Source organism: Hyla sarda, chromosome 1 (genome assembly GCF_029499605.1).
Source record: "Hyla sarda isolate aHylSar1 chromosome 1, aHylSar1.hap1, whole genome shotgun sequence".
NCBI classification, from domain to species: domain Eukaryota; kingdom Metazoa; phylum Chordata; class Amphibia; order Anura; family Hylidae; genus Hyla; species Hyla sarda.
Window position 1 is genome coordinate 119,813,744 of NC_079189.1, and position 25,873 is coordinate 119,839,616.

Here is a 25,873-nt window from a genome sequence, read left to right on the forward strand (position 1 = left end):
AGTTCTTTTATTTTTGAATTTCCTTTCTGCCTGACCATAAGTGCTCTCTGCTGACACCTCTGTTAATTTTAGGAACTGTCCAGAGTAGGAGCAAATCCCCATAGCAAACCTCTCTTGCTCTGGAGAGCTCCTGAAATAGACAGAGGTGTCAGCAGAGGACACCGTGGACAGACAGAAAAGAAATTCAAAAAGAAAAGAATTTCCTGTGGGGCATACAGCAGCTGATAAGTACTGGAAGGTTTGAGATATTTTAATAGAGGTAATTTGCAAATCTGTTTAACTTTCTGGCACCAGTTGATTTAAAATAAAATGTTTTCCAGTGGAGTATCCCTTTAATCCTTCCAGTACTTATTAGCATCTGTATACTACAGAGGAAATTCTTTTCTTTTTTAATTTATTTTCTGTCTGTCCACAGTGCTCTCTGCTGACACTTCTGTCCATGTCAGGAACTGTCCAGAGAAACATAGGTTTGCTCTGAACAGTTCAAGACATGGACAGAGGTGTCACCAGAGAGCACTGTGGACAGACAGGAAAAAAAATCCAAAATCAAAAGAATTTCCTCTTCAATAGAAGTAATTTACATATCTGTTTAACTTTCTGGCACCAGTTAACTTAAAAAGACTGACACAGCCTGGAGGTGGCGGCAGCCTATCTAGGCCACAGAGCGACACAATGAGTGAGCCTGGAGATGGCAGCATCAGCATGAGAAGACCATATGGAGACACAATGAGAGAGCCTGGAGGTGGCAGCATCAGCAGCATTAGGAGACCATATGGTGGCACAATGAGAGAGCCTGGAGGTGGCAGCATCAGCATGAGGAGACCATATGGAGGCACAATGAGAGAGCCTGGAGGTGGCAGCATCAGCATGAGGAGACCATATGGTGGCACAATGAGAGAGCCTGGAGGTGGCAGCATCACCATGAGGAGACCATATGGCAGCACAATGACAGAGCCTGGAGGTGGCAGCATCAGCATGAGGAGACCATATAGTGGCACAATGACAGAGCCTGGAGGTGGAAGCAGCAACATGAGGGCCATGCCAAGTGAGGGTTGAGTCTGAGGAACCCACTAACTGTTGGGGGTGTCGGATGTCACATGGGATGAAGTGGATGACCAAGTGAATCAATCAATCATGGCTGCTGGGTTGCTGGTCGAGACACAACCGCTAGCTGACACCGGGAGCTCAGATCTCTCGCTGCAACTCCTGCTGCCACGCACCCCTACTCTGCAGCGACCTCTGCTGCACCTGATAAATTTAGGCCTCTGCCGCTCCTCTGTGCACATCCTGGCACTTCTCTTCCTGACATACTTGTACAACAGCTGAGTGCGTATATATTACACTTATTATGGGAAAATACGCTCCAGTACAGATACACCTGAATTAGGCGTTAAAAGCAGGTGTGTAAGTATTTCTGGCCTTTAACACTAACTGGCCCTTATGAGTTTAACAGGAGAATACGTACAACAGCTCAGTGCGTATATATTACACTTATTATAGGAAAATGCGCCCCGATATAGTTACACCTGAATTAGGCGTTAAAAGCAGGTGTGTAGGTATTTCCCCCCTATGAGTTTAACAGGAAAAAACGTAAAAGTGCTGAGTGCCTATATGTTACACTTAGGATAGCAAAATACACCCCAGTAGGTTTACACCTGAATTAGGCGTTAAAAGCAGGTGTGTAGGTATTTATGGCCTTTAACAATAACTGGCCCCTATGAGTTTCACAGGAAAATAACTTAAAAGCTCTTAGTGCGTATATACAGTATTACACTTAGGATAGCAAAATACCCAGTACGGTTACACCTGAATTAGGCATTAAAAGCAGACGTGTAAGTATTTTAGCCTTAAACAATAACTGGCCCCTATGAGTTTAACTGGAAAAAACTTAAAAGCACTGAGTGCGTATATACTACACTTAGGATAGCAAAATACGCTCCACAATACAGTTACACCTGAATTAGGTATTAAAAGCAGATGACTAGGTCTTTTAGTGCTCACACTAACTGGTCCCTATTAACTATAGAGTAATACACCCCATTACACTTGCAACATAAAGTGTACTCTCTCTCTCTCTCTCTCTCTCTCTCTCTCTCTCTCTCTATCTCTCCCTCTCTCTCTCCCTCTCTCTCTATCCCTCTCTCTCTCTCTCTCTCTCACCCTCTCCCTGCAGCGATGTGGGCTTCAGGTGAATTGATTTGCTGCTGTAAAGATCTTTTTTCTCAGTAACGCACACAGATAGACACTGTCTGCTCTCTCAGGAAAAAATCATGCACAGCTCCCGGGATGTGACATCATCATTGAGCGGTTAGACAGAAAACTTCAGAAGCTAATAACTATTGGAAGGATTAAGATTTTTTAATAGAAGTAATTTACAAATCTGTTTAACTTTCTGGAGCCAGTTGATATAGGTTTTGCCTGGAATACCCCTTTAACTGCTTTGGAAAAGACCAGCTGGCCTGAATCTACAAATGGGGTCACAAAAGCACCTACCAAGTATTTATGGCATATTCTGTGGATATCAAATAAACATTAATAATGGAACTACACTTTAAAACCTGGATGTGTTTTAAACCTTCTGGCATTCATAACAGGAATGGAGCTGGAGATCCCCAGGACGGCCAGTGCTAAGACAGTGCAGATTGCATTTCCGTCCATATAGACAGCAATGTATTTCTGAGCAGATCTGATAAAAGAATGCTTTAGTGTTCTGTCGTATTGAAACAATCCACATATGGGTTTGTTTTACTTGTCCAGCTGGCTTTTCTTTTAACGTCAGAAATCCTGATAAAAAAGTGAAATATGAACAAGGGGGCACAATTTGAGGTTAGTGGGGGAGGGGGGGTAGTTCAAAAGGAGCACAAGAAAATATTATTTTACTGGAAGAGTAGTAGTAGATGCTTGGACAAAACTTCCAACAGATGTGGTTGGAAAATACCATGCTTAGGAAAAACATAAAGATACAAAATAAAAAGGAAATAATACAAATGCATACTGGATAAACCAGGCAGGCAATCTTCTTTTTCTGTGCATCTTAATGCACTTTTAACACATGTTAACAATACCTCATCTCTGTAAGTTTATTATCCTAAGGTGTACTATATATTTCACATTTACAAAAAAATAAATGTTACCTCTTCTTTATCTAGACCAGTGATTCCCAACCGGGGAACTCCGGGGTCCCATTAGGCCCTGCCCAGGGTACCGCGCAGGTAATCTTCCACCCCAGTGGTGCAGGGGGGAGGGGAAGCCCGCGTGCACATTGCGTGTATGTGCGCACTGCGCACACAGCATCCCCATCCCCCCTGCGGCGCCATGAGTGAGTCACAGGTGCGCAGGCCAGGAAAGGGATATATGCAATGGGGATGGTGTCGGCCATCCTCCCGGCCCCAGGACCATCTATCTTTCCAGCCCCAGGACCATCCATCCTCCCGGCCCAGGGATCATCCATCTTCCTGGCTTCAGGATCATCTTCCCGATCCCTGCAGAAGGACACTGAAAAACAACTCAGCTTAATTATGGTACTGCACCCTCTTCCCATTGTCACCCCTGTCCACTCCCCTTTTTTACACCTCTGTAATCCCCTTTCACCCTTGTCCACTCTGAAGTCATCAATGTCTACCTTGTCCGCCCATGTCAGCCATGTTCACCACCCCTCTGACCACCCCCCAGTCTACCCCCATCACCAACGTCCAACCCCCACTATTCACCCCTCTGTCCCTTTGTAACCCCTGTCCACCCCTCTGTTACCTCCTTGTCACTCCTGTCCACCCCTCTGTTACCACCTTGTCATTCCTGTCCACTCCTCTTTCACCCCCTACGCCCCCTGTCACCCATGTTCACTCTTCTACAACCATCTGTCACCCATGTACACCCCCAACACCCATCTGTTATCCATGTACACCCCTCAACACCCCTGTCACCCATGTACCCTCCTTTACACCCCAACACCCCTGTAATCCATGTACACCCCTCTGTCACCCCCTACGCCCCCTGTCACTCATGTTCACTCTTCTACAACCATTTGTCACCCATGTACACCCCCAACACCCCTCTCTCACCCATGTACACTCCTCTACACTCCAACACCCTTGTTACCCATGTACACCCCTCTGCCACCCCCTACGCCCCACTGTCACCCATGTACACTCCTCTACACCCCCATATACACCTTTCTACACCCCTCTGTTACCCCTTTACACCTATACACCCCTGTATTCTTCTTCATTTGTAAAAGGGGAATCTGGAGGCTGATGCAGGAAAGTGCGGAGCCTTATAGGTTTGTTTTGCAGATTTAACAGTGAAGAATTGCGGCTGGAAGAAATCATTATGACCCAGAGAAGAGAAGGGAGTGATGCTGATTTTACAAGATGTCACTTATGAGTTGCTGTATAAAGCAGCACTGTAATTTACTCTGTAACTTCCTCCTTTGTGGAAAATTTTACATTATCATGAGATGTTGGTTTATAAGAACTACATGACTGAGCCTGTCAGTTCAGAGTATTCACCAATCTATTGAGCAACATTGCTTTTCTCTTGATTCTGATGTTCCTGCTACCAGTATCATATATTACCTGGAGGCATCCTGGTTGATAAGAGACGGTTACATGCCCAATTACCTATATGCAGAACAGGCATGTATATACGACATGTGCAACCTGTATGACTAGGACTGTACATGGGCCTGTGGGCAATGGGGGGGGGGGCTGTCACTTCCCTAAAATGCACAGATTAAAATGTTAATATTGTTGCTCAATAACACATAAGAACCTGCAGTCATAATAATTACTATGGCTCACAGTTACTTGTGACCCTTAAGACAAGTTTGCGCAAAAGGGAGAGAATTATCTCAGAGCCATGAGGAAAAAGACGCTTTAGGACAAGCAACATAGACTCCAGAACATTTTATGTTGTCCACTCTCAATAGATACTGTAAGTGTAGTGACTACGCTTTTTGTATTAAACTGGAAAACGTTATAGATAGTACAGAATTGTACAAACACCTAGTAACATATGTCAACAGATACAAAGGCATGACAGTAGAGTACAGTCGAGAAAGCTAGACTAAGAAGAAATCCTCCCCCTCTTCCCAAGTAATGTCTTGGGCATGTGCAGGTGAGAGCCATGGGTCCTGAACTTTCTGCAAAACATGTAATGTGTCAAGACAGATAGCACTTATTTTTTCATTATAGTAACTACTCTTTTGAGCATATCATTTTAGCACAACAATTTTGCTCCATCTGAAATAGTAAGATATTTCCATTTTAATAAAAGGAATAAGCCCTAGATAAATGAAGCGCTCTCTACCATGCTGAACTTTGCAGATTGGAAGAAAAATGCAATGTCACCATCAGTTTAGAGTCACTATTAATAAACAGATGGGTGTTAAGTAGAGATGTGCAAGCCGACTTTGGCGACCCTGGATTCGACCCGAACGTTGCGTTTTGCTTGGCTCACAGAACTCCTGAACTTTTAACAGTTTTGTTTGTGCGTGCTGGTAAAAGCGCGGAAAATATGTAAAAATTATGGCGTTTTGGTGCCAAGAGGAAGCGGAAGGTTCAGGGGGCGGTGGCATCACGTCAGGTCACAAGCATATCACGTGATAACCCCTGGTTGTCACATGATTTGCTGGTTTTATGTGTCAATAAGCCCAAAGGCCAAGAGGAGACAGGAAGGGGGAGGGCAGTTTTACACAGCCATAAGGGCTCACACACTGTTCCAAGCAGTCAGTTTCAGTGGAAAGTGAGAGGGACAGACAGGCAGACAGAAAGAAAGAGATATAGGGATATAAATAGAACAGATATAGGGAACAAAGAAAATAAGTGTGTGTGTGTGTGTGTGTGTGTAAAAGAGAGAGCGAGTGAGTGAGTGAGTGAGTGAGAGAGAGAGAGAGAGAGAGAGAGAGAGAGAGACAAGAGGAACAATTCTAATCTAGGAGCCATATTCCATTCCGGATCTATAACATCCACAGTGCACAAATCCTGTAGGGGCTTTACAAGGACAGCAAACAGTGTTTTCATCCGTCTGTTTGGGACATAGTACAGTCCATATAAGGGGGTGCATTTCACAGGAATCAGTCCTGTTCAGTCCTGAAATTGGTTGAACAATATTTTAAAAACGATGTCTTGTTAAGGAATTGTTGGCCCTAGTTGCTCTGTTTTTTCATCTGTCTTTCTTTACCCCCTACTGCTATGCATATGGGTAGCTTGAGCCACGAAGAGGAGTTGGGTCATGGTCAGCCTTTGGAGTATGTTGCTAAGGTGGTGGAGGGGAATGCAGTGGCTGAGATAAGAACTAGTGGGAGTGGTGGTGGTAGGCATGGTGGGGATGCTGTAAGGCATGATGTGCAGAGGGGGTAAAAGGAGGCCACAATCACACATCAGAGGTTCTTACCAAGAGGAGGGGTGGGGATGATCAAGAGGAATTTAGAAAGGAGGATATCATCAGGCCTATAGATCCAAGCAGCTCAGGAGCAAATGATTGGTGACACTGGTGCTGGATCTGAATGCTTGAGAAAAACAGTTCTAGGACAGAGACACAGGCAGGTGGTGATGTTCCTAGCTATTTACGGAATCCTGCTGTGTCAAAATTCTCTACTATGTTACCAGGATGCAGGAAAGCAGGCACGGTGCCATCTCTGCGGAGAGAAAGTGAGGCACAAGCAGGGTTTACGAATTTAGGAATTAGGCCTCTACGTCAGCACATGGAGAGGTATCACAAATCCTGGCTATAAGTATACCTAGTCCACCAATGCCTACTGTCTGGTAGCTACAGCTTACACTACCTCAATTTTTCTTAACCTCATGCTGTATACAGGCTACTACAACTTCTTTCTGTAAACCACTATGCCATGACGGTTGCTAAATTGTTAAGACATTTTTAACCTGTTACTTCCAGCCAGGCCTGGTCTGCCTGGCTGGGGCTAAATTGTCAAGAAAATTATTGTCTCCCTTTGTGGCACATGTGCTACATCTTTGTTGCCTGCAAACACTTATGGTCCATACTTGCATTGTTAAAAATGTAAAAATCTTTTAGGAACCTGACAGGACTTTAGAACTGTTAGGCAGTGTTAGAAACATGTTTTGGGCTTATTTAATTGCCGGTTCATGTCAAACCAAGCCAAATTGAACTGACAATTTTGAAAAAGTTCGCTCATCTCTAGTGTTAAGCTGTGCTATTGCTCTAGAGACAACACTGGCACATGAGGCTGCATCTTTTTTCAATTAATTTTTTATAATAAACATAATATTTATAAATATCCAGTTAGGAGATAGTTAGCTCACAGGATCTCCACAGTGATCTCTGTAGGGTGATCTGGGTTGGATAGAGATGACTAGGGAAAATATATGACTCCAATCATACAAGATGTCACCTGTCCAGTCACTAGATATAACTGTACAGCTTTCACTTATTCATTGTGCAAAGCCTGTGTGGAGCTGGTATCTACCCCTATATGGTAGCTGGGAAGTATTGTTCTTAGTGCAATGGTTATATTCACTAACAAAATGGTGGTGGTAATATGGCCCACAGTATTTATTATCATGGGTTTTTTAATGGGTTTTATTTTTATATTTGTCCCTTTTATAGTGGTTTTGGCATTTGGTAACTGTATGACAATATTATTAAGAAGTATCTTATAGTTATACTTGTATTTAGTTTTTGGAGGGTGTGGGAGCTGCAAAGAATATATCTATATAATCAAGCAATACCATTAGGTCTCAAACATCCCAGCAACAAGTTCTAGATCTAATATTTGACCTAAGGCCCAAGGGCTATAGTTACAGCCATGTTTAAGATATTTGCAATATTTGGAAATAATATTAAATAAAGGGAAAAAAATGTTTTCCTAGTACAAATTCCTAAAAAAAATAATCCAATATGAATCAACCATAAATTATTGGCAGATGATAATACAATTTCAAATGAAATGATATCCATTGTGGTTATGAATAATTCTTGGTTGTGATATTTACTTACATTTCTTTCTAGCCTCTAACATTATACACCCCACTGTATCCTTCAATAAATAGTAAACAAATATTGCAATGGGCTGGAAGCAATGTGTTACTGCTTAACAATGGCAATCATAAATTCCTAGTTTAAACCATGAATCGAAGAATTTGGAACAACATGGACATTTTTTTGCTTTTTTGTTTTGAGAAGGTTCTTATGTTTTTCTACAGTATACTTTGCTTTATATAAACAGCTAGATACACTCTAATCAGCCATAACATTAAAACAAGTGAAGTGATTAACATTGAATATCGAATGACCATGGGTATAACTAGAATTCAGAATTCATAGGGCCCCATCAAAAAAATGGGAAACTGTGGGATGATGGGAAGTAAAATTAAAAAAAAAAAATTTAACTTTTGGGAGGTTGGTGTCTATGCAGCAAAGTTTACAGTTAAAATAGCATGTTATCTTTATTCTGTGGGTCAATACAATTACAATCATACCACATTTATATATGTTTTGTTTTTATTTTACTACTTCAAAAAAAATTATACCTTTTTGAAAGAAACTCTTATTTTTTCACATACAGGGATGTTTGAGGGTGATCAGTACTGATCAGTATTGATCAGTACAGTTGTTTTGATGGGAGGGATTTTTTAATGGCTTTTTATTATTTTTTTCTGGTAATGAATTGACCCAAAGTCCTTAATTCTAAGCATACCAAATATGTTTGTGCTTATTTTTATTACACTATTATTATTTTTATAATTTGTTTCACTATTTTTGTCTCCATAGGTGACTATTTGCATGCAATATTTTGATTACATACAATGTTCAGTGCTATGTAATAGGTATAGCACTGATCAGTGTGTTATCGGCCCTCCATTACTATAGGCTGCTTAGGCTGCCTGTATTAATGGAGTGATGATCGGGCAGCACAGAGGAGGGTAAGTGAACTCTGGCTGTCATCCTAGATGATCTGGACACAGGTTCACCATGAATCACCACAATCCTCCAATATTTCTTATTTTCATTACTTATGTGAAACTCATAATCCACAATGTTTACAATTAGAAAAAAACACCATGGGGGAGAATTTATCATTTGGTCAGTTTCTTATGATACAAATATAGATAGACTGGTTTTCCAGGTGTGTAATTTAGCATTAGTTCAATGTCTTATCTATTTCATGGGCTGTGAAACGGTAGTTCTGTACATAAACCATATAATACCCTTGATTTAAGCTTGAAAAAAAGCACCCCCTGTATGGTATAAGAGGTGCAATAGAGATATTGGTTCTATACCACACATATTTTGGGACTGCCCACTTCTAAGACACTTTTGGCTGCAGGTGCAATCACTAGTTAGGAGGGTTATAGGGTCCCACATTCCACTGTCAGCAGAAACATAGAGTATCATCTGAACGTTCCACCCGGCGGAATTAGTAACATTCAATCCAAGCTCTTTTTACATATACTCACTGCGGCCAAGTATTTTCGGCTAAATGGTGGAAGAAAACTGAAAGCCCCCCCCCCCCCCCATTCCAGATGCTATTGGACAAAATTGCAGATATACAGACAATGGAATTATGTCCGCTATGGTGGAAAACAGACTTGATGCTTTCCAGACATTGTGGCGCCAGTGGAATGAATATGTGGAGTCCCTGAGAGTGGTCTGAGGCAGTGAACGGGCCCTGAGGAGCTGGAGCCGAGCAGATATCTCCTCTCCCCCTTTCTGCCTCTTACAAACCTTCTACCTCCTACTTTTTTATGTACATTATTTTATATTTTTTTCATTGCATGTTACCTGGATTACTGACTATAAACTGAGGTGTAACAGATCTGGATTGTGAGGAAGTCTAGAGATATTACTAGTACCCACTAATACCACTTCTCTTGTCATAAAATCCTTGCTTCATTCAGATAACAGCTTCTATTTATGCTTAAAGGGGTTATCCTTTATATATCAACTCACTCGAGAAAGATAAACAGATTTGTAAAGTACTTCTATAAAAAAAATCTTATTCCTTTCAGTACTTATGATCTGCTGAAGTTAAGATGTTCTTTTCTGTCTAAGTGCTCTATGATGACACGTGTCTCGGGAACTGTCCAGAGTGTAAGCAAATCCCCATAGCAAACCTATTCTACTCTGTGCAGTTCCCGAGACAAGCAGAGATGTCAGCAGAGAGCACTGTTGCTAGACAGAAAAGAACAACTCAACTTCAGCAGCTGATAATTATTGGAAGGAGTAAGATTTTTAATAGAAGTAATTTACAAATCTATAATATAGAAGAGTTGGAGAGGCTCTTGTCTGACTACCCACCAAATAAACCCGGGCTACCTAATTAGACACTTATACCCAAGGTGTCAGATTGTAGTTTGTCTGTATAAATATATATATATATATATTAGGGCTCAGGGTTTAAGACAACTGGACAGGTTGTGTTTCAAGTAATATTTAAATTTATTGATTGTATATAACGTGACAATTGAATATTAAATAAAATGTAAATAGCAGCAACTGCGTCTCACAGGGCCCTTGTGTAGGCGCAGCACCAACTATTAAGAACTATAGCATATGTATAGTACAGTATATAAAATATAAAAATATACTTGTAAAAAATTATAAAAGATATAAAATAAGAATATAGAGACCACCATAAACATATATATAGAGAGGGATCTGGGTGGGAGAGTCTTAGACCATCTTCTATGGTAAATAATCTCCTCTCATAAAAAAGTCCTGCTCATATAGACTGATTCTGGTATTGTGGTAACCAATGGCAACCATAAGGTTAGTAACCCGTAGCAACCGTTCAGATGAGTCTGGCTATTTAAGCACTTCAACGTTTAAGAAGAAGATAAACTTGCTATTTGTAGACAATATTCAACATGAACAGCTAGTGTGCAGTCACTGTTAATATGCATGCATATTTGTATGATACTTTGTATCTCACCGCTCCCGGACACTGATGCGCTGAACTTCACGGGGATGCTGCGATCTCCTCCTGATGCGCTGTGTAATCCCGCAGTGTGTTAGCACTGAGTAGCTGTCTTGGTAAGCGGCAGCATCACCGGAGACTCCGGTGGGAGTTAGTGTTGTTTCAGGTTTTAAAGGTTACAGTGTGGCCCGAGACATTACATCATTAGTAAGGTGTTGAAAGGGAGCCTGTCTTCTTCAATGGGTGGAGCGACTGCTGGGTGGGAGGGAGATCATTCTGCGGGGAATTGTAGTTTTACAACAGCTGGAGGCACCCTAGTTAGAAAACCCTGGTCTATTGTTTACAGAATGGTGGGGAGCTAAGGTGTGCTTCAATGAGTGGAGTGGCTAATGTGTGGGAGGGCGAAAAGTGACCCTACACTTTCAAACAAGAGATTCTGGTACTTTTAGCTGGAGGGAGGGAACACTAACAGGAAATAGCCATTGCACAAAAAGAAAGCCGCAGCATTATGGTGGCCTCACAACACAGCCATTTAGCTCCAAGACAAGTACTGATCCTTCCTGAGCATGTCCATTACTGTCTGGCAGGTAATACTAAGATCACCTTAGACGAAACCTCTACTATAACCTACCACTGCATGTGAAGTCAGGCCCAGGCACCTGCTTTTTGGAATGAAGGTTCTGTTGTTAATTTTAAGGATTATTTGGGAATCAGTAACAGTATAGCAGGTGACCCTAATGTCCTGTAGCCGCAACAAGTCATTGTCAGATGTTATAATAATTAAAGTTGATATAATAACAGGCTCTAGTTACAATATAGGACTTTATAAACTATCGTCTGATTCCTGTCTGCTGTTATAACCTTGAACTGACCTTTATTCTTTGAATGCGATTGTATGTTTACTTTTGATTGGGAACAGCCTGTTATCAAAGAAAGTCAGGAAAATGCACAGGGAAAGCACTTATCTCTAAGAAAAACTTCTAGTGGCTGAGAGGTGTGGCGGCTGCGTCACTTTGATTGAACAATCTGTCCACAATTGCTTCACATCTCTGCTCAGAATGTACTGGTGTGAACCTACTATTGTTTAGAGAAGAAGAAAGGAGAACATTTTATGTTATGAGCTCACATAATACCCCTAATAGGGAAAATAGGTGGTTGTGGGATTTTATGTAAATGCTCTTAATTGTTTTATGTATGCTGTGTGCGCATGAACTCCCAATTCCTGGAGGACTTCATTGTTCTTCTACACACTAGGCTGTACTTTGTCATTTCAAGCTTTCCTATTTCAATTCCTATTTCCCATTTCAACAACTCAATATCTCATTACATTCAGGGAATGTTCTTTTAATGTGCCAGTTTTACAAACTAGATATCCTTTTGCTGAAGAACAGGAGAGAACAGGAAATGCTAATACTGCTCAGCCAGTGTGACTACCAGGCCAGATTTTTCCAAGATAAAGGGGAACTTACACACAAAACTGTACTCTACAAAGTCCATATAAATCCATATAAATTATTCTTGGCAGATTTCTTCATGTAAACGGTTTTTGCTGAAAAAAAAATACTTTCCATTATAGCAATATAAATATGTTATTGACTCAAATGTTCACAAATTAGACTATTTTGGTGTTGATAACGTGCTTCCAATATTTATTAAGGGAACATATTTTTGCATCCAGGAAATAGATTTTTCTATTGATTACATTCTGAAACCTTTTCCTACTGATGTAAACCAATAGATAAATATTTTTTTTAAAAACTGTTAAAATGTAGCTTCTAATTCTTCACTCTAAAAATGCTCTTGTGGTAATGGAACAGAAACAGACCCAGCTACCAAGGTCCTGCAGTCAAATCCGCATCTTCTGACTCTCTTTTCCTTCTGATGTTTCTGTATTAGCGTTTCAAGATGGTATAATTTTCAAGCCATTATGGTATAATTTTGAAACCACTCAGCCCTGCTACGCTGAAACCAATCCGTCCTTGCTTCCACCAGGATGCACCTGTACCAACTCAACTCTACTACGCAGCCAACTCAGCTCTGCAATGCAACCAATTTGTTTTGCTACACAAGCAGCTCTGCTACAGAAGCGGCCCAGCTGTGCCATGCTACCAACTCAGGTTTGCTATGCAGCCAACTTAGCTCTCTACACTACTACCATCTACAGCATCAGCTAGCCGCTCTTGCCTGTATCCTCAGTGCCTGGCACCAGGGTGTTCTGGCTTGCCAGGCCAGCCGCTATCTTGTGGTAATGACCTGGTATTTCCCAGAAGAAGTCCAGTTTCCACATCCTACAGTGGAACAGGGGTGAAAAGCAGAGGAATACATAAACTTTGGTCTCAAGTCTGGCCCAAAGTCAAACTGGTAGGTGACCCAGCAGGTTCACACCAAATGGAGTCTTTGCTTCTCTGCGACGTAAAATGTTTTTCACTATTGTCTGTAGCCGAGCCCAGTCCATCATCTAACCTGTTTTGCCTCTAGTGACCATTAAGAAGACTGCAGGTCGGCACTAAACTATATTTCATCGTATTCATTCCTTATGCATTAGACTGCTACAAACCACAATTGTATTTACAGCGCTGCTACTATTTTTACTCTATTTTTATTATACTTCATTTTACAAGTGATTCAGTTTTTTCCTTGTCAAAGACTGGTACCATCATTTTAAAACCATTGTTTATGTTGCATTATGCTATACTGCTTTTAACCTACATCATTATCTCTGTAGCAAGGGCCCTGCTCAGAGACTGGATTTTATTACCGACTATATTGGCAATATATTTGAATAAAGCACATCATAGTTAGATACCAGCCACATCTTCCATCTCATTTTTTCCCACACACACACACTAGCACAAAATACTAACTGTGCCTAGAGGTCTGAATTTCTCAATTTTATTACTAGTTTCTTTTGGCACTACGGGTAAAGTGTATCTCGGCACCTCAGCCCAGTTAAACTATACATTTATAGTGTGCAGCTCCCCATCCACTTTTTAATTCATTTTTTTGTTCTAGAGAAATACTGTTTTAAGCATAGTGGAGTGTATTGTCCTCTCCTCATATACGCACTCATTATGTCACGCAGAGAAGTGCCAGGACGTGCACAGAGGAGTGGCAGAGGCCTAAATTTCTCAGGCGCAGGCAGAGGTCGCAGCAGACTAGAAGCGAGTGGCAGCAAGAGTCGCAGCTAGAGGCCTGAGCTCCCGTTATCAGCTAGCGGTCGTGTCTCAACCAGTAACCCATCTGCCGTCATTGATTGGTTAACTCGGTCATCCATTTCATCACAAGTGACATCTGACAACCCCAGTCAACAGTCAGTGGGTTCCTCAGACACAACCCTCAGTTGGCATGGCCCGGGAGCAGTCCCTGTCCTCCCATTGCCTATGTCCTATGCTGTTCCCCCCTCCCCCCCCCCCCACATAAGAATCTTATGCTGTGGGTTCAGCTCCACTATTCAGTGAGGACGATCTACTAGAGGACAGTCAGCAGATACTTCCTTGCCAAGTAGTGGAGGATACAACCGCCGTTTCCTCTGCTAGGTGGGCAAGTAGTGATAAGGAGAGTGGTGTGGGAGGTGGTGTTGCGAGCGTTCAGGCTCCTGAAGCAGACACTGTTGATGAACCTGAGGAGGACATCAGTGACATGCAGACACAACTCGATGATGATGAAGCCGATTTCACTTGGGAGCCGGGTGCAGAAGGGGCTTCATCATCATCAGAAGAAGAGGATTGCAGGTTGCACTTGAGACAGCAGCTGAGCCAGCAAGGTGGTAGCAAGGTTGGCAATCAGCATGGTGGCAGAAGTGCGAAGTCTGGAGCCAAACGTGCCCAGGGTAGACGACCTGCTTTGCGGCAGCCTACCTTCCTGGAAGGTAGTTGAACAGGGGTTCCTGGAGTCGGCGGCAGTAACAGTCAATCAGTGGTGTGGCAGTTTTTCATCAAGCATTCAGATCATGCAAGATGTGTTGGTAGCAGGTGAAGCGTGGCCAGGGTCCTAATGTTGGCACACGGCCCTGCGTCAACATATGCAGCGTCACCATAAAGTGGCCTGGGAGAACCATGACTCCGATGCGGTGGTCCAGCCTGCTGCATCACCCAGTGGCATGCTGCTACCTTTTTCAGCCAGCCAAGGCTACACCACCTCAGCCGTAGGGAGCTATCTGTCATACCCATCTTCTGTCGCTCCAGATGCTCCTGCTCCTCCTACTTCGAGTCAGTCATTCCACCAGCAATCCATCGGCGAAGCCATGTCCAAGAGACAACCATATGCACCCACTCATCCAACAGCGCAGAAGCTGAATGTGCTCCTGTCCAAGTTGTTGGTGTTGCAGTCCTTCCCTTTTCAAGTGGTCGACTCTGCACCTTTCAGAGAACTGATGTCTTGTGCCGATGTGGAGTGTCCCAAGCAGTCATTTCTTTGCAAAAAAGGCAGTACCAGCCCTGCACAATTTTGTGGAACAGAAGGTTTGCCAGTCCCTGAGCCTGTCAGTTTGTACCAAAGTGCACGGCAGCGCCGATGTGTGAAGCTTTAACTACAGTCAGGGACAATACAAGTCCTTTACTGCCCACTGGGTAAATGTTGTTCCTGCACAGCCATAACAGCAACTTGGACAGGTCGTGCCGCTTCTGCCTCCACGGTCTCAGGCCGTTGTTCCTGTGACAGTCTGCGATTCCGCATCCTCATCCTCCACCGTGTCCTCAGCCTCCACTGCACGGACAAGTCGCAGTGCCCCTCCAGCATACCATGTGTGCAGCGCACGGTGTCACGCTGTTCTACACATGGTTTACCTTGGCGAACTGAGTCACACAGGGGAGGAACTTCTAAAAGTCATTCAGCAAGAAATCGAATCATGGCTTACTCCTTGAAAACAGTAAATTGGAACCATGGTGACCACAAACGGGAAGAACAACTTGTCTGAGCTGCGATAAGGAAGCCTAAGCAATGCGCCCTGCATTGCACACTGTTACGCCGAGCGCTCCGGGTCCCTGCTCCTCCCCGGAGCGCTCGCGGCGTTCTCCTCTCTGCAGCGCCCCGGTCAGACCCGCTGACCGGAAGCGCTGCACTGACACTGCCGGCGGGGATGCGTTCCGCATAGCGGGACGCGCCCGCTCGCGGGTCGCACCCCAATTTACTCACCTGTCCCGTTCCCTGGCTGTCACGTCCTGGCGCGTGATGGGCTTTCATGTTAGAAATACCCCATAAATTACCCCTTTGTAAAAACTGCACCCCTCAAAGTATTCAAAATGACATTCAGAAAGTTTGATAAACCTTTAGGTGTTTCACTAGAATAGCAGCAAAGTGAAGGAGAAAATTCAAAATCTTCATTTTTTACACTCGCATGTTCTTGCAGAGCCATTTTTTTTTAAATTTCTACAAAGGGTAAGAGGAGAGAAATCCCCCCAAAATTTGTAACCCCATTTCTCTCGAGTAAGGAAATACCTTATATTTAGATGTAAAGTGCTCCGTGGGTACACTAGAGGGCTCAGAAGGGAAGGAGCGACAATGGGATTTTGGAGAGGGAATTTTGCTGAAATGGTTTTTAGGGGGCATGTCACATTTAGGAAGCCCCTATGGTGCCAGAACAGCAAAAAAAAAAAAAGCACATGGCATACTATTTTGGAAACTAAACCCCTCAAGGAACGTAAAAAGGGGTAGAGTGAGTCTTAACACCCCACAGGTGTTTGACGACTTTTCGTAAAATTCGGATGTGTAAATGAAAAAAACTTTTTTTTTCACTAAAATGCAGTTTTTCCCCAAATTTCACATTTTTACAAAGGGTAATAGGAGAAAAAGCCTCCCAAAATTTGTAGCCCCATGGAAATACCCCATATGTGGATGTAAAGTGCTCTGCGGGTGCACTACAATTGCCAGAACAGTGGACCCCCACATTTGACCCCATTTTAGAAACTGCACCCCTTGCAGAATTTAATAAGGGGTGCAGTGAGCATTTATACCCCACTGGCGTTTGACAGATCTTTGGAACAGTGGGCTGTGCAAATGAAAAATTGCATTTTTCATTATCACGGACCACTGTTCCAAAAATCTGTCAGACACCTGTGGGGTGTAAATGCTCACTGCACCACTTATTACATTCCGTGAAGGGTGTAGTTTCCAAAATGGGGTCACATGTGGGGGGGTCCATTGTTCTAGCACTATGGGGGCTTTGTAAACACACATGGCCTTCCAGACAAATCTTCTATCCAAAAGCCCAATGGCGCTCCTTCTCTTCTAAGCATTATAGTTTGCCCGCAGAGCACTTTATTTCCAAATATGGGTTTACACATTTTGGGGGGCTTTTTTTCCTATTTTCCCTTGTAAAAATGAAAAATTTAGGGTAACACCAGCATTTTAGTTAAAACATTTTTTTTTCATTTTCCCATACAACTTTAAAGAAAATTCGTCAAACACCTGTGAGGTGTTAAGGCTCACTATACCCCTTGTTACATTCCGTGAGGGGTATAGTTTCCAAAATGGGGTCACACATGGGTATTTATTTTTTTTGCGTTTATGTCAGAACCACTGTAAAATCAGCCACCCCTGTGCAAATCACAATTTTGGTCTCAAATGTACATTAGTGCGCTCTCGCTCCTGAGCCTTGTTGTGCGTCCGTAGAGCATTTTATGCCCACATATGGCGTATTTGCGTTAAAAATTATGGGGGTCTTTTTTCGCTTTTACCTCTTGTGAAAATAAAAAGCATGGGGCTACACCAGCATGTTAGTGTAAAAATATTTTTTTGGGTGTAGACCCCAACTTTTCCTTTTCATAAGGGGTAAAAGGAGAACAAGCCCCCCAAAATTTGTAACACAATTGCTCCCAAGTATGGAAATACCCCATATGTGGCCCTAAACTGTTTCCTTGAAATACGACAGGGCTTCGAAGTGAGAGAGCGCCATGCACATTTGAGGACTAAATTAGGGATTGCATAGGGGTGGACATGGGGGTATTCTACGCCAGTGATTCCTAAACAAGGTGCCTCCAGCTGTTGCTAAACTCCCAGCATGCCAGTCAGTGGCTGTCCGGAAATACTAGGCATTGTTGTTTTGCAACAGCTGGAGGCTCCGTTTTGGAAACACTGCCGTACGATACATTTTTAATTGTGGGGGGGACAATGTAAGGGGTGTATATGTAGTGTTTTACCCTTTATTATGTGTTAGTGTAGTGTAGTGTTTTTAGGGTACATTCACACCGGCGGGTTTACAGTGAGCTTCACACTAGGAGTTCTAGCTGCGGCGGAAAATTTGCCGCAGCTCAAACTTGAAGCAGGAAACTCACTGTAAACCCGCCTGTGTGAATGTACCATGTACATTCATATGGGGGGGGGGCAAACCTCCAGCTGTTGCAAAACTACAACTCCCAGTATGCACTGACAGACTGTGCATGCTGGGAGTTGTACTTTTGCAACAGCTGGAGACACACTGGTTGGAATACCTTCAGTTAGGTTCTGTTACCTAACTCAGTATTTTCCAACCAGTGTGTCTCCGGCTGTTGCAAAACAACAACTCCCAGCATGTACTGATCGCCGAAGGAGATGTAGTTATACAATAGCTGGAGGTACACAACTACAACTCCCAGCATGGCGAAACAGCCAGTGGTTTGTGCATGCATGCTGGGAGTTGTAGTTTTGCAAGATTTAGAGGGCCACGGTTTAGAAACCATGGCACAGTGATCTCAAAACTGTGGCCCTCCAGATGTTGCAAAACTACAAATCACAGCATGCCCATATAGCAAACTGCTGTGTGGGCATGCTGGGAGTTGTAGTTTTACAAGATCTAGAGGGCCACAGTTTAGAGATCACTGCTCAGTGATCTCCAAACTGTAGCCCTCCAGCTGTTGCAAAACTAAAAATCCCAGCATGCTCAAACAGCAAACAGCTGTCTGGGCATGCTGGGAGTTGTAGTTTTGCAACTTCTGAAGGGCTACAGTTTAGAGACCACTATACAGTGGTCTCAAACTGTAGCCCTCCAGATGTTGCTAGGCAACATGTTGCAGCAGGGAGCCAGCCGCATGTCATCGCCGCCTGTCGCTCATCGCCCGCTGCCGCCGCCGATGGTCAGTGACCTTCGGCACCGGTCATGGTCGGTTCCTCCGCTCTGTCCGGACTACAGTGGGTGGGCAGAGCGGGGGAACCGAATGTTAACCCCCACCCCCGCCCCGATCTGCTATTGGTTGTCGCTTCGGAATGACTAATAGTAGGAATAGGAGGGGTGGCATCCCTGCCACCTCCCTCCTATCCCTTCAAGGGGATTGGGGGTGTCTTGGACATCCCCAATCCCCCTTATTTTCTGGGTCACCGGAGAACCGTTTGATCCGGAATCGCAGCTGATTTGCGATGATCACCGACATGGGAGGGGGTCTCAGGACCCCTCTGGGCATATGCACAGGATGCCTGCTGATAGATATCAGCAGTCATCCCGGTCCGGTCCCCAACCGGCTAGCGGAGCGGACCGAAATTCCCACGGGCGTACCCAAACGTCCCCAGTCCTTAAGGACTCTAAAACGGGGCGTATGGATACGCCCGGCGTCCTTAAGGGGTTAAAACACAGCACCACACCTGTCCTCAGGTTGTGTGTGGTATAACAACTTGCTTCCATTCACTTCAATGGAAATGAGCTGCAATACCACATACAACCTGAGGCGAGGGGTGGTGCTGTTTTTGGAAGAAATCATCTCTGTTTTCTAATCCTGGATTACCCCTTTAACTCCTCTTCAGCTAGGCCGGCAGAGAGAGATCAGCCCAGAGAGGGAGGCATCTATATTGTCCTTCCTTACGGTCAATCCTTATCTACAGAATATTTACCATCTGTTTAATAATAGTGATCAGCTCCCTCTTGTGGCCAAACTTGTCATTGCCCTCTGAGGTCCGGTGTCGAGTGTGCAAGCGCCCATTATGATCGCAGCTTCGGGCTTTCGGAAGGCTGTCTGTATGAGAGGATGTGCGTCATCTGCTGTACATCCTCTCATGACGCCACCCGGAAGTCGGGCAGCTTGGAGAGCGCCACATATAGAGGTGAGGCAAGGTAGAGTTGGACTCCAGATGTCTCAATCAGGTAAATAGAATGTGACTTTTATATACAGCATTGCCATTGTATTGCTCATTATGTCAGCACATTGAGAACATTTTCCACTTATCCTGGTGATGTCCCTGCCATTGTTCTGGGGTTTATGGATTTTAAGGGTGGGTAGTTTTTACAGGTGGGTCCTTGTGGAATTTTGTATATATGCTAGTTGATATTCAATAAAGCTTCTTGCATCATGTATTGTCAGTTTTGTAGGTTATTTCATTATAGTGTCTTAAAACATAGGAATTGTAGGTTATTACATCATCTATATAGATTGCTGGGTATGTTCCCAAAAGAGTTAATTAGTGATGTAAAGCATCATTAGTTGACTCTTCCTTGTCTAAACACGAGATATACAATGTATACCTCCTTCTCAGTCCCAGCTGCACCTGCAGCAATATAGTCGTGGCCACACAGTACAGTACAGGGTCCCCTGCCATTTGCCAGCATACATAAGCAGTGATGCTATGCATCCAACCCATGGAGTGATACTTAACATGTACAGCTAAAGCCAGAATGCCTCAGCTAGCTACGGCTGGTCCGAGCTGGTGGGGTCTTTGCATAAAAGGGTGCAACATTTGCCAATGGTGCAGATCATACATGAAGCAAACTTTTGTACGCCTGTAAAACAAACTCCACTATCATGCATGGCCGAGAATGGCTTCTGCAGCGACAAAAATGCCATTATACATTTAATGCAAACTGTGCAAAGTGACACAACAGCTCTCTGATTTTCCCCTTTATACATCACCCCCAAAGTATCCAAGTTCATTCCATTTTAGACCACTGATGACCAGGATGTCCAATCAGAATGACTTCATGTTCCATTTCAGCTTGACATCAGCTTGTTTTTCAATGCTCAAATTCACCATCCAGATTTCCTGCTAAACAGCCTCTGTAGAAATTGAGCCGACATGTGGGGGTGCAGTAAAATAAATAGCCCATAGTCTCTTCAAGTGTATATCCATTAAGTTCCTATAGCAGGGGCGTGGCCTGGATGCCGAGGTGAATGGCCGCTCAGTGAGTGAGCTCCGTCTCCACAGCTCGATATAACGGCCAAACAAGCATTTACCGCACCGAATTACAGCTTCAATCTCTCCCCACGGACACCCGAATTCACCCTGGAGATGCCGGATGACACTGGAGGTGGATCCCCTGTACCAGAGAGGCGATGACGCGGGCCGTACTGGGGAATCGGTTCTAAGCAGTTACTGGTGTTCACCAGAGCCCGCCGCAAAGCAGGATGGACTTGCTGCGGCAGTAACTACCAGGTCGTGTTCCCCAGTAGCGACTCGACCTCTCTGGCAGCTGAGACTGGCGCGGTACACAAGGACTAGACAGAAGCGAGGTCAGACGTAGCAGAAGGTCAGGGCAGGCAGCGAGGTTCGTAGTCAGGAGCAACAGCAGAAGGTCTAGGTACACAGGCTTGGGACACAGTATAACGCTTTCTCAGGGCACAAGGCAACAAGATCCGGCGAGGAGAGGAAGGGGAAGTGGGTTTTTATACATTAGGGCGTGATTGGGCCAGGCACCAATTAGTGGTGCACTGGCACTTTAAATTTAAGGAAGTCGGCGCGCGCGCGCCCTATGGAGCGGGACCGCGCGCGCCGGGAGGAAGCAGACGGGAACAAGAGGTGAGAGAGACGGGGCGCAATCCGAGGGCGGACACGAGCCGTGCCTCGGATCGCATCCCCTCCGGGGACCAGAGAGCAGCGCTCGCGGTCAGCAATGCCGACCGGAGCGCTGCAGCCAGAGGAACGCCGTGAGCGCTCCGGGAAGGCAGCGGCACCCGGAGCGCTCGGCGTGACACCGGTGCGCAGAAAAAGAATAACCAGGCAGGAGAAGCTGTCTAAGTTTTACTTCTCCCACACGGAGAAGATGGCGCCGCTCTCCGTGACTGCCCGCCATCTCCTGCCTCGCAACCTCCTGGATCCTGCAGCCTGCTCAAGCAAGCGACAGCACCACCACGGCGATCCACATCTGACCCAGAAATGCATGGCAAACTTACCGTGGATGGTGAGGACCCTCGCTCCACGGCCACCTCCATCTCCTCTGTGCTCAGCACATCTGATTTACAGCAGGGACGCTCGGCTTTCGCGCCATGCAGCACAGGATGGGGGTCTCCTGCCGGGACTCCATCTCACAGCCCAGCTAAACAGAGGCTGAAGCTGTCGCCATCTACAGCGGCGGAGGAGGTATGTGAAGGGGACCTACAGGGATCAGTTGGCTCCAAAGGGGTGGATGAATTAGCCACCATAAAGGTGTCTGATGCCTCACTCACAGACACCACCATGAAAGAAATGCTGTTAGCACTCCATAAAGCATTCCTGACAGATATGAACAACATGGTAGCTCCTTTAGGCACTAAAATACAAGATCTCTCTACCAGAATGGCCCATGTAGAATCTAAATTTGCAGAATTTGCTGACTCTCACAACACAGTCATTGACTCTACTAATGAAATGACAGATGATGTGGCGGCTCTAAAAGCAAAAGTGGCGGACCTGGAGGACAGGAGCCGCCGCAATAATCTCAAGTTGAGAGGCGTTCCAGAATCCCTTTTGCCAGCAGACATACCTAAATATGTTAGATCCTTGATAAAAGCTACCATTCCTTCCTGCTCAGACCAGGAACTTGAAGTGGACAGAGCACATAGGATTCCTCGGCCAAAATATCTGGATGACTCTTTCCTACGTGATATCCTCGCCAGAATCCATTTTTTTTATATTAAAGAGAAAGTAATGGAGTATTCTAGACAAAATAATGGTCTCCCTGCACCGTTTCACTGTGGTTACTCTCCAGGCCAGGAGAGAATTGCAACCTATCACTATGGAGCTAAGAGAGGATAAGATGGCATACCGATGGGGCTTTCCTGTCCGCTTACTGATTAAAAGGGGGGATTCAATGCATGTTGTGAGATCCCTAGAGGAAGGACAGCATCTTTTGTCATCCTGGAAGGTACCGGTGGTCATAGAAAAGAATCAACCCTGAAAGGAGACTCGTAATTCTGGTCGCACTACCTGACTTTGCTCCCTACTGCATGGCGGTAATTTTCTATAAATGTTGACTTTACAATTTTCTGACTTACAGAGCTGTTTCAATGGCCTATTCGCTGTCGGCTTCAGAGTGGACTTTCCCCACCAAGATCTGTTGGCTCCTACTGGTAGAGCCACATGATGTCTTTTCATACCAGTGTATTGATTTGCATTACAACTGTTATGGTTTTTCAGTTAATTGTTATAGCTGCTAATGTACCATTTTCATGTACGAGTGTTATGACACCTGATACCAACAAGGGGGGGCGGGCTGGCTGGGAGGCGTCCCTCCTTCTCCATTTTATTTTTCATCTACAATTGCTAGCTCATTATCTGTATTTTCATTATGGTTATAAATATAGCTAGCATAAATGCTAACGGCCTGAATGTGCCTTATAAACGTTCCCACTTCTGGAGGGAAACTATGTCTATAGGATGTTATGTGATTTGCGCTCAGGAGTCTCATCTTTTAGCTAAAGACACTTTTAAAGTTAGACACCCAGCTTTTCCACATATCTTCCACTCACACCATTCTGCTAAATCAAGAGGAGTACTGATAGGGATCAAAAATACGGTTACGTTCCAATTGGAAGACTCAGTGCTTGATTCCAGAGGTCGATTCATTATTCTCTATTGTACTATCAATAATCTAAAACTGTGTTTAGTTTCACTGTATGCTCCTAACTCAGGACAAATTAGATTTCTTAATTGCCTAGTGAAAAAAATTAACCAGAAAAAAATGGGGTACCGTAGTGATGTGTGGAGATTTTAATACTGTATCCGATCCCATTCTAGATTCCTCCGCTCAATCCCGTCTCCCCTCTAACTGTTTAGCGCCTCGGTCTTGGGAGAACAACGCCTATTTGGCGTCTGCAGCACTTCGATGAGAGAGATTACACTCACCTTTCTAGAGTACATAACTCATACTCTCGTCTGGATATGTTCCTTGTGGGAAAATCTTTATTACATTTAGTTAAAAAGACAACAATAGGCGTGATCTCTTGGACAGACCATGCAAGTGTCTCTATTGTACTTGATGATTCCCTTTCCTCACACAGTTCATATATGTGGCGTATTAGCCAATTTCTCTTATCCCACAGGGAATATTCCCAACGACTGTTGTAGGACATTACAGAATATTTCACCCTTAATGCCCCTTCGACCCAATGCCCAATAACACTATGGAATTGCCACAAAGCGGTAATAAGAGGACTATGCATCAAATATGGCTCTATATTGAAAAAACAAAAGGAACAAAAAATGTCTGAGTTACTTAATAAGCTTAAAACCTTAGAAAACCTAAATAAAATTAATCCCTCTGCAGATATAGCATCCAACCTTTTCTCCCATAGGACAGATATTCGTTGTCACCTGCTCGACACCTATGAAAAGTCATATCGTAAAACTAAATCTCGGTATTACTCATAGGATAATAAAACAGGTAAATTACTAGCAAACCGCCTTAAAAAAAAAATATGTCAAATCCTGCATTCCTCTTTTAATTCACCCCTCCACCAAAAAATACTTGTCTACCCCAAAAGAAATAGCCGACGGATTTCAAACATTCTATGCTAAGTAATACAACCTAGACAAATCTATCCCTTCCCCCCCCCCCCCCCAGATGCGGAATCAGCTGTCCAATCATATTTGAATAAATTGGTAATTGGTTCCCTTCCCTCGGGTAAAGCCCCTGGACCAGATGGTTTCTCTAGCGGTTACTACAAAAAATTCACCACTCAACTGTCTCCACATCTAACGTCTTTCTGTATACAGGCTATGAACACTGGATCTCTCCCCAAAGAAAATTTACAGGCTTTAATCCCTACCCTGCCTAAACCTGGTAAATCCACTGAACTACCCCAAAATTACAGACCTATATCGCTTCTGAATCAGGACATAAAAATATTTGCGAAATTGTTAGCGGATCGTATAGCAGTATACTTACCTTACTTAATCCAGCCAGACCAATCGGGTTTTGTCTCTGGGTGACAGACCTCTGATAATACAGGAAGACTACTTCACATATTTCATCACATAGAGTCCCATAACATCCCAGCGCTGGTAATGGTGTTCGACGCTGAAAAGGCGTTTGATCGCCTTAAATGGTTTTTTGCCTTTGCAGTTCTCAGGAAGATGGGTTTCATTGGAAATGTCCTCTCTGCCATCACTTCTTTATATTCTGCTCCATCAGCACGAGTGTTGGCTAATGGAACTCTATCGGATGAATTTAACATAACTAATGGATAACTAATGGATCTAGAGAATTTAACATAACTAATGGATGTCCTTTATCCCCCCTTATCTATATACTCTCCTTAGAACCCCTAGCACAATTAATCCGACTAGACGATAGAATCACAGGAATCACAATCAGACAATCGACACACACTATAGCATTGTACGCTGATGATGTGATACTTACGCTAGCAAACCCCTCTCATTCTCTACCTACAGTCATGGAACACATCTCTGAATATGGTAAGCTTTCGTATTATCATTTGAATGACACCAAAACGCAGGCATTACCACTAAATATATCCCAGTCAGAACTTGACACACTACTATCTAGATATGTTTTCGACTGGAAACAGGATAGTATAGACTACTTGGGGGTCCATCTTTCCTACCCTTGGGGGTCCATCTTTCCTACCCTTTTGCAACCATTTACCCAAAAAACTTTGAGCCCTTGTTGACAAACCTCCAAAGTGAAATGAACAACTTATCAAAGTCAGAGATATCCTGGGTAGGCAGAATTGCCACTTTCAAAATGTTTATATTACCCAAATTCCTTTACATATTCAGAACGCTCCCAATTTTCCTCCCTGACTCATTTTTTCATAAATCTCAGCGACTCCTTTCTAACTTTATATGGGCTAGCGGCTA